Source organism: Lactuca sativa, chromosome 8, assembly GCF_002870075.4.
Source record: "Lactuca sativa cultivar Salinas chromosome 8, Lsat_Salinas_v11, whole genome shotgun sequence".
Lineage (NCBI taxonomy): Eukaryota > Viridiplantae > Streptophyta > Magnoliopsida > Asterales > Asteraceae > Lactuca > Lactuca sativa.
Window position 1 is genome coordinate 204,508,545 of NC_056630.2, and position 8,958 is coordinate 204,517,502.

The 8,958-nt window shown below is 35.6% G+C and overlaps 1 pseudogene; it reads right to left on the reverse strand.

Moving 5' to 3' along the window:
• Window positions 1-5,465: 5,465 nt before the first annotated feature.
• On the reverse strand, window positions 5,466-8,405 carry LOC122195457 (protein argonaute 12-like; annotated as a pseudogene).
• Window positions 8,406-8,958: the final 553 nt, after the last annotated feature.

Here is an 8,958-nt window from a genome sequence, read left to right on the forward strand (position 1 = left end):
TGTAGGTTTTTGTGAACGATGTGTTCACCGGTGTACTCCATCCCCCACATGGTTGCCTTTAGGACATTTATTGTTGAGGAATCCCCTTGGCAGTAGGGTCCGTCCCGATGATGATCCTTAGGCTAGGTCCCTTATGATAGGTGTTTAGGGACGTAAAGCGAGGATAACGGGAACGGGTAATCGGGTTATTGTTGATCGATGAAATTAATAAACTTATTTATTGTGGGTTGAAAACACTATGTGCTCACCAGGCTCCCAAGCCTGATCCACTCAGTTTTATGTATTACAGGTAGTGGCGCTTGAGCATAGATATGATGTTTGGACGAGGGATTACGGATGTAGGCGTGTAGATATGAAATAATGTAGTAAGACTTATATTGTATTGTTTATGCTTTTGATTTGTACGAACATGACATCCCAAGTCTTTTAATGAAATACATTTCTATGGAAATGCTTTTGATAAATCTTTATCATATTTTGTTTTCGGATAAATTCCGCAACACTTTTATTTAAAATGTTACTCTAATTTTCAAACAAAGCATAAACAAAATTGGTCTTTTCTGGCCGTGAAAATGGGGATGTCACATAGTGGTGGTTCGAACCCCAAGTAGGAGAGAACTAACCATTTATGGAAAGGGTACCAAGATTGGGTCAATTTTTTATTCAGCTGCCAGAGTTAGGCAGTGTCTTCAACATGGGTGTTCATGTTATCTCGTGTATGTCGTTGAAAATCGAGTCGAGGGGAAGGATTCGGTCAATGATGTGGCAGTGCTTATGGAGTTTCCAGATGTCTTCCTAGAGGAATTACCAAGTGTGTCTCTTGTGAGGTAGGTGGAGTTTAGGATCGATCTGATTCCCGGTGCATATTCAATTACCAAGGTGCCATATCATCTCGCATCACCAGAGATGCATGATTTGTCCATCAGCTCCAGGAATTATTGGGCATGCAGTTTATCCGAATGAGCAGTGCACTGTGGGGAGCACTGATTTTTTTTTTGTGAATCAGAAGTAAGGGTTTTCGTTTGGATGGATCGGTTCTATCCGATTCAATGAAGTGAATCCAAATGGATTTCGGTTTTCAAAACATGGATCCGAACAATCCAAACTAAATTCAAATCCGGTATGAACGAACCAAATTACAATTCAGTTGGATCGGTTTTTACAATTCGGTTTTCTAGAGGTGTATCATTTTAAAATTTATAAAACCTAAATGTTAGACAAATTTTAACAAAAATAAATTGTTTAGTTGTGAATTAAAATCTATGAACAATCGTTAAAAAAATGCGTTATCATTTAATATTCTATTGATAAAACATTTGAGAAGTATATATTTAGGTTTTTTATTGGGTAATACAATCAAATCCATTTAAAAAAAACAATTTACACTTAAAAAATAATTAAAAGAAGTATATTAAAAACAAACAATATATATAAATAAACAAAAGATAAATAGTTATTTAGTTTTTGAACTATTCGGTTTTATTTTATAAACCAAAACCAATCCAAAATAATAACTCGGTTTTTCTAAAAACCAATCCAAAAATCCAATTATCCAATCCAAATAGTCCAATCCAAATTGTCCAATTGGACAATTCGGTTTTATCCGAACAGTGAACAACCCTAATAAGAAGGATGATTCTCATTAGATGTGAATATATTATCAAGAGTTGAATAAGTTGACAGTAAAGAACCGTTACCTACTTCCAAGGTTGATGATATTTTCGATCAACTGCAGGATGCATCTTGGTTTTCCAAGGTTAATTTGATGTCGGGATACGACCTGATGAGGGTCATGTAAGAGGATGTCGAAAAGATAGGTTTTCAAACTCATTATGAGCACTATGAGATCACGGTGATGCTATTTGGGATCATTAATTCACCAGTATCATTTATGGATTTATTGAATCAAGTATGCATACCGATACTCGACCGATCAACGATTGTTTTCATTGATGATATCTTGATCCACTCTAAGACTAGGGAGCAACATGAAGAGAACCTCCAAGAGTTACTTGGAGTGTTGAGGAGAGAGAGAGAGATTGTATGCTAAGTTCTCTAAGTGCGAGTTCTGGTTATGAGAGGCCCAGGTCTTAGGACACCTTGTTAATTAGAACATGATTTTGGTCGATCCAACCAAGATTGAGGTAGTTATGCAGTGGGAGATCCTGAAGTCCATCTAAGATCAGAAGTTTTCTAGGGTTGGAATATTACTATCGGAGATTTCTCCATGATTTCTCCTAGATTTCTATTCCTCTAACTCACTTAACGAAGAAGAGTGTGGATTTCTACTAGGGGCCAAAGCAGCAGACTGCATTCGAGATGCTGACGAAGAGATTATATGAGGCCCTGCTATTGACCCTTCTATAGGGCGTTGAGGATTTTGTGGTATTTTGTGATGCTTCAATCACAAGTTTCGGGTAATAATTATGGAGTGGGTAGGGTCATCATATATGCTTCCAGGAAACTGAGGCCCCATGAGGTTAGGTATCTGACATATGATTTGGAGTTGGGGGCAATAGTTTTTGCCCTCAAGATTTGGCGAAAATATCTTTATAGAGTCCATTTTACCATCTAGACGAACCACAAGGGTGTGAAATAGCTTGTGGATCAACCAAATCTGAACATAAGGCAACGTAGATGGTTTGTCGTAGTTAAGGATTATGATTGTGAGATTATTTATCATCCAGGGAAGGACAATGTGGTCACGGATGCTTTGAGCCACAAGGCAGCAAGTTCTCCCATTCGAGAATTATGTTTAAGGATGACCATTGTTTCACCGCTTTTGGACTTGATCAAGTAGGCTTAACCAGACAGAACATATGAGGGTCGAGGGAGAGCATTTCAATTGACAGCAAAAGAGGCTCGAGCAGTTCTAGACTTTGAGGCTGCTATGTATTCTTTACTATTCTTCTAATTTATTGTTACTTATGTTATTGATTGTGTAGGTATGAGTTTTGTACTTGCGCTCATGCTGTTTGACTCGGATGCGTTGGAGACCTTGTGCAAACCCTTGAGAGTCTCTATATGTGATGAGCATCCGGTCTCCGCTACTGATATCTACCGGGGTTGTGTGTTAGAGATCTTCGGTGTTAGTTATCCGATAGATCTTATCTATATTACGTTGGGAGATGTCTGTTTTGGGTTTAGAGCACACTAACACTCCTAAGGTGTACATGAAACCCTAGAAACCTTGGATCTATGTTTTCTCTAAAATACATGCAAATTAGATTTCCAACGTTCACAACCTAACCAGCATGTTATGGGGTACTTGTAATACAAAACTTTAAGTAGAATAACATACCTTTCTTTTGTGGTTGATTGCTTGGAGTTTATCAGCCTAACACCAATAGTTTGGATGCCTCAAGTGGTGTCACAAATCACCAAAACAAGTTGGAAGCTCTTGAGAAAATAAGAACACTTATAGAAATCGTCTCTTCCTTATGCTCACACACACTAGTACCAATTCTAGAACCAAGGACTATGGAGGATTAGGGTTAAACCCTAATACCCATGACTCTTCATTTACCTAGGATCCATGTGTTAAAAACTCCATGAACTATCCATGGACTCCATATACTCTTAGCCCATCCTAAATAAATCTTAGCCCAATCCATATATATATATAAATAAGAGTCCATATTTAATTAGCTCCATTTTGATCACTAAATTAATTCTTGATCAATACTAATTAAATAATTATGATATCATATTAAATAAATCTTGGGGATCTGATTGATTGTGAGCGTTAGATGGTGATGGTTTAAGACCATAGTAGGGGAGTGTTGAGCATCTACGATGCGAGTACTAGGTCAGGATCAACCTTCTGTTTTGCTGCTAAGGGGAGACAAAGTTTTCAGCATGGGCGTATGGTTTATCTGGCACATGTAGTGGATAATCAGGTTGAGGCGAAGGGTTTGATTTCCATTTCTAATGTTCCTATGGTACGCGATTTTCCTGATGTTTTTCCAAGGAGTTACCGGGTGTGCGTCTTGTGAGGCAAGTTGAGTTTTAGATGGATCTAATTTCGGGTGCGACACCAATTGACAAGGCACCTTGTCATTTTACACCTCCTGAGGTGCGTGATTTATCCACTCGGCTTCTAGAGCTATTACGAAAAGGGTTTATTCAGCCAAACAGTTCTCCTTGGGGAGCATCGATCCTTTTGTCAGATTAAGGATGGTTCACACCGGATGTGTATCGATTACCGGGAGTTGAACAAGATGACAGTGAAGAACCGTTATCTATTTCTGAGGATTGATGATCTTTTCAATCAGCACCAGGGGGAATCTGTTGGATTAGGTTTCTAAGCCATTAACTATAATTGGTATAAACTTGAATTGATGGTAGCATAGTCCTTTTGGGTTGCCCTCAAACCTGACAATTAAATAGGATGACTTTTAGAGAGAGAAGATTGATTAATTAATTTATTATTTGGTTAATAAATTAATTAGAAATCAAAATATATGATTTTTTAATATATTATCAGAATAATATATTCATTAGAAATTGTAATATATAATTAATAATTAATCAGAAATTAATTGGATTAATTTTGGGATTAATTGGATTAATTAAAAGTATGATGACTAAAGGTGAAAATGTTCAATAATTGAGCGTATAAAAATTCTAGAACCTCTTATAAGGGGTGGACAAAATCTAGATGCTTTCCAGGGTTTCCTTGGGCTTTAAGGGTGCCTTAGATGCCTTAGGGAGGAAGCTAAGAGATTAGCGTTATCTTGGAGATACCTGCCTTATCAACCACCTTCCTAGACTCATATACAAACCCATTAGGGTTTAAAACACTACTAGAAAAATAGCCTTTTACGACGCTCATTGCGCGTCGTAAAAGGCTCAGACGACGTGCAAATGCGCTTCAAGGAAGGCCCTGTCATAAAGAGAGACGACGCGCTTTTGCGTTTCGTCTATAGACGAGGCGCATTTACGACGCACAATTACAACGCGCGTTTACGACACGCAATGCGTATCAAGGAAGGCCATGTCATAAGGGAAGACGACACGCATTCGCGTGTCGTAACCTTACGACGCGCGTGTTAATAAAACGCAATGCGTATCAAGAAATCCCCTGTCAAGAAAGGCCATGTCATAAATGAAGATGACACACATTTTTGCATATTTAAATGTTTAAAAAAAATATTATTTATAGATTTACTAATTTTCAAATTAAATAATACATTAAAAATATCATAATATAAAATAAAATACCATAAATAACAAAGATAATTCATTTCACTTATATGTCAAATACAAATAATTATTCCAAATTAAAGTGAGTAAATGTTGTAAAAAAATGAACTCATTTATATACAATTGCATCATTTAGCTTACTATGTGCCAACAACTCTCTTTGTGTTTACTTTTGCTTGAGCCTCGTTTCCTCCAAAGCTTCTAGCCATGCCAAAATATGATATCTTGAGTCTCGTATGAATAGATCGCGCACAATAGGTCTATCTTGTATCATTCCAAATAATTCCAATGTTGGTCTCTATACAAGCCAATAATTTGAGAATCTAATTTTAGTATTATTTTATAATTAATCAAATAAGAAAACAATAAATACCTTCTGCCATATATGAAAGAGAACAAGATAAACAAGATAAGTATCGCCACTTTATGTTGCCTTAGTCAGGGCCGTATCTTCTTCCCCAATGCCTAGTAACAAAGGAACCTGGAAAAGTGCTAATTTCCTCCTGGTAGTCTGATTTGCATGAGCAGGAACTGCAGCATAGGAAATGCTTCTTCACAATTTTAATTGAGAAATCCCAAAAAGTTATTTTTTAGTGTACTTTAATCCTATAAAAATTTGAACAAACCTTATCAAGTATGATATATCCTGATAACCACTTCATGCAGAATAAGCCTAAAAAAGAATCAATCCACCAATCGAACGCGTTCTGCATACAAATTGATCATGAGTTATGAAGTTGTGTTATTAGCCCTAAAAACAAACACTTGATGGAAATGAAGAATCAAATGGAAGGAAACTACACAAACCTGGAAAAGAATAAAATGAATTAAGTTGAGCAAAGGTTCTGGCTTTTTAAACCAAAAGAGTTCATCTCGAGGCTTTAACCTTTCAGCAAAGAAGCCTCCTGTATTTGCAGCACTTTCAAGTGCCAAAGTAGCAATAACATGTTGCAGTTTTGTCCCCACTGTAGATGTGATAGTCGATGTAACTAATTTCTTGTAAGTTATAATGATTATTAATGGGAAAATAAGGATGTAAAAATTTAATGTACTTACCATCCAAGTAACTAAACCATTTGTAAGCAAAACCAATTGTTATATTTCTCTTGATAATTCAGCTGTAAGAAAAGCAGAGCCTTTCCATGGAAGTACATTACATATTATTGCTACTTTGGCACTTGGACTGTAAATCAAAAATGTGCAGATACTTTAAATGCTGCAAGAATGATTCTTGCAGGATATAATCACAACATTGATGAAGTAATTTCAAGATTTCATTTTACTTTTCTTTAATTTTTTGTTATTTGACTTATTTTGTTACCAAGTTTATTTTTTGATTGTAGGTTATGAAAAACAAGAGTTCCCATTGTTCCTTTCAGTTGTTCCTTTCAGTTATGACTTATTTCGTTTTACTTTTCCATCCTTCTTTTTGGACAATCATAACAAGAGTTCCCATTGTTACTTTCAGTTGCGAGCTTGAGCCTTGTAGACGTTGAACCTTCAATACTCAAACAACATGTATCTTGATAATCTCATACTTTGATTATATACATATAGATATATATATATATATATATATATATATATATGTATATATATATATATATATATATATATATATATATATATACGAGATTTAAAAGATTCCCTACATTTGGCGTCTGACAATATCCAAAGGGTAAGTGAAAGTCTGACAAAGTAAACCAGCAACCGACCCGCAAGCAAGTTTGACCATCATGTTCTTTCTGTAATCAACGGGGACATGGCTTTTCATTTTCTCATAGAAGTAAAACTTCAAACTCGAGTAAGGAAAGATTCCATAGAGTGATGGAGCTACAAAAAATCAATTTTTACAAATAAAAAAAAACTTATTTTGTATGAGAAATTAAAAAATTCATACCAACTCCACGATACAGCCCTCTAATCCCAGCATCTCTATAAGTTCTTGAAAAACAATCTTTAATTCCTCTGAATGCATGTTCGCTACTCATGGCTTCTTTGATGTTCAATTTGGGAGTATCCACAACCTGTACTATCAGATGAAAATGATTGGGCTAGTTAGACACTTGCATATTAAAAAAAGTATGTAGCTATTTGTTAAAATAAAGTTATAGGAATTATGATTGTATACCTGGTAAGCCAATTTAGTTCTAACTAAATCAAGTGGATAAGTAAAAAGAACAGCAGTTCCGCCATATAATGATCATGGTAATAGATCAACAACTGGACCACTTCCCATTCCAGGTTATTTTAACACAAGTAAACTATAGTCTATAGACCGAGGTTATTTTTGTAATTACCGCATCAATTGATGGGTTACTATCCTTTCCAGACTTCTGAGTAATAAAAAATCAAAATCAAAAAATAGAATTCAATGAGTTAGTAATGCCTAGTTTCTCATGAAAAATGTCTGAACTTGACATTGATTTTGAGGGAGACAATTGAGAGATATTGTTTGCTGATCTTTAGAACATATTTTGTAAGACAACATTGTGAAATCAACCCGAGATCCGTTTCACATCTCTGCTTCACATCACCTGAAACCCAAGCAAATTTACTGTCTGTTTGGTTGGAAGGAATCGAATGGAATGGTCCATTCTATTCCATCAAGAAAAACAAAAAAGTTTTCTCTTTAATTCCAATGGAAGGATGATAAGCATATGAAAGATACATACCGTACAAGCTGCCATTGTTGTCAGGGAGAATGGCAATAAGAAATTCCAACTCTTTTCCTCCAAGTTTGTTTATAGTGGTTGTATACACGTGCTTTAAAGCCTTCTTGACCTGATCTGGTCTTGTAGAGTAGATTGGAACCACACTTTCAATTTTAAATTCCTGAAATTTCCAACATTTTGTATATAATTTAAATACCTAATTTATGAAAGATAATATCTGAGTTGATTATATACATACCATGCCAGATTCTTGGCACATTTGGACCAACTAATGACAAAAACTTTGAGCAATACTATCTGGAACAGTTCTTGAGAAGTTGATACAAGCCCAGTAATTAACAACAATTCCATTTATAACTTTCTGTATCATGAAAATAGTATAATATTAATTATATTATAAACAATTGAAATAGTCCCTTTATATATTAATAATTGGATACCTGATACATGTGCTTGACAGATAGCTTCCCAAACAGCAGCTAGTTCCAAGCCAATAGCTATAAGCTGAAACAGCCAAAAGGACATGAATTACATACTTAGAATAGCCTTGTTGCTGCTTGTTCTTGAACCTGTGAAAATCAAAGTAGTTACGAACATAATCAACAATTGAAATTAACATGAATATTAGATACACAAAAAATGTATATGAAGATTATGGTACACTATGTATAATATAAGGGCGTACCTTGAACTCGTAGTTATGTGTTTCTGCGAATTTTGTAACAAAAGCAAGAAAGAGCAGAAGGCTCAGAAGGAGGTTGGATCGAGATATGGACATCATGAGGATCCTGTGTTGAGATTTAGATCTTGTTTCTGAACACTTCTGAGTGAAGAAGTATGAAGGTTAATTTGTGTTTAGATGACGATGAGGGGTGGATTTATATACAGAGGAAGAAGATAGAGAGGAAGAAGACTACCCAATCCCATATTCTCCCCAAATCATGCCAGAGCAGTCAACCATGTTATGTAATTGCTTCACCGTTGGGCTCCATCGTGAGTTGCAGCAAGGCATTGTCAACGTGGAGATTCGCAGACCCCCAACGCACCTTTCTAAAAAATATAAAGCGACACACTTACA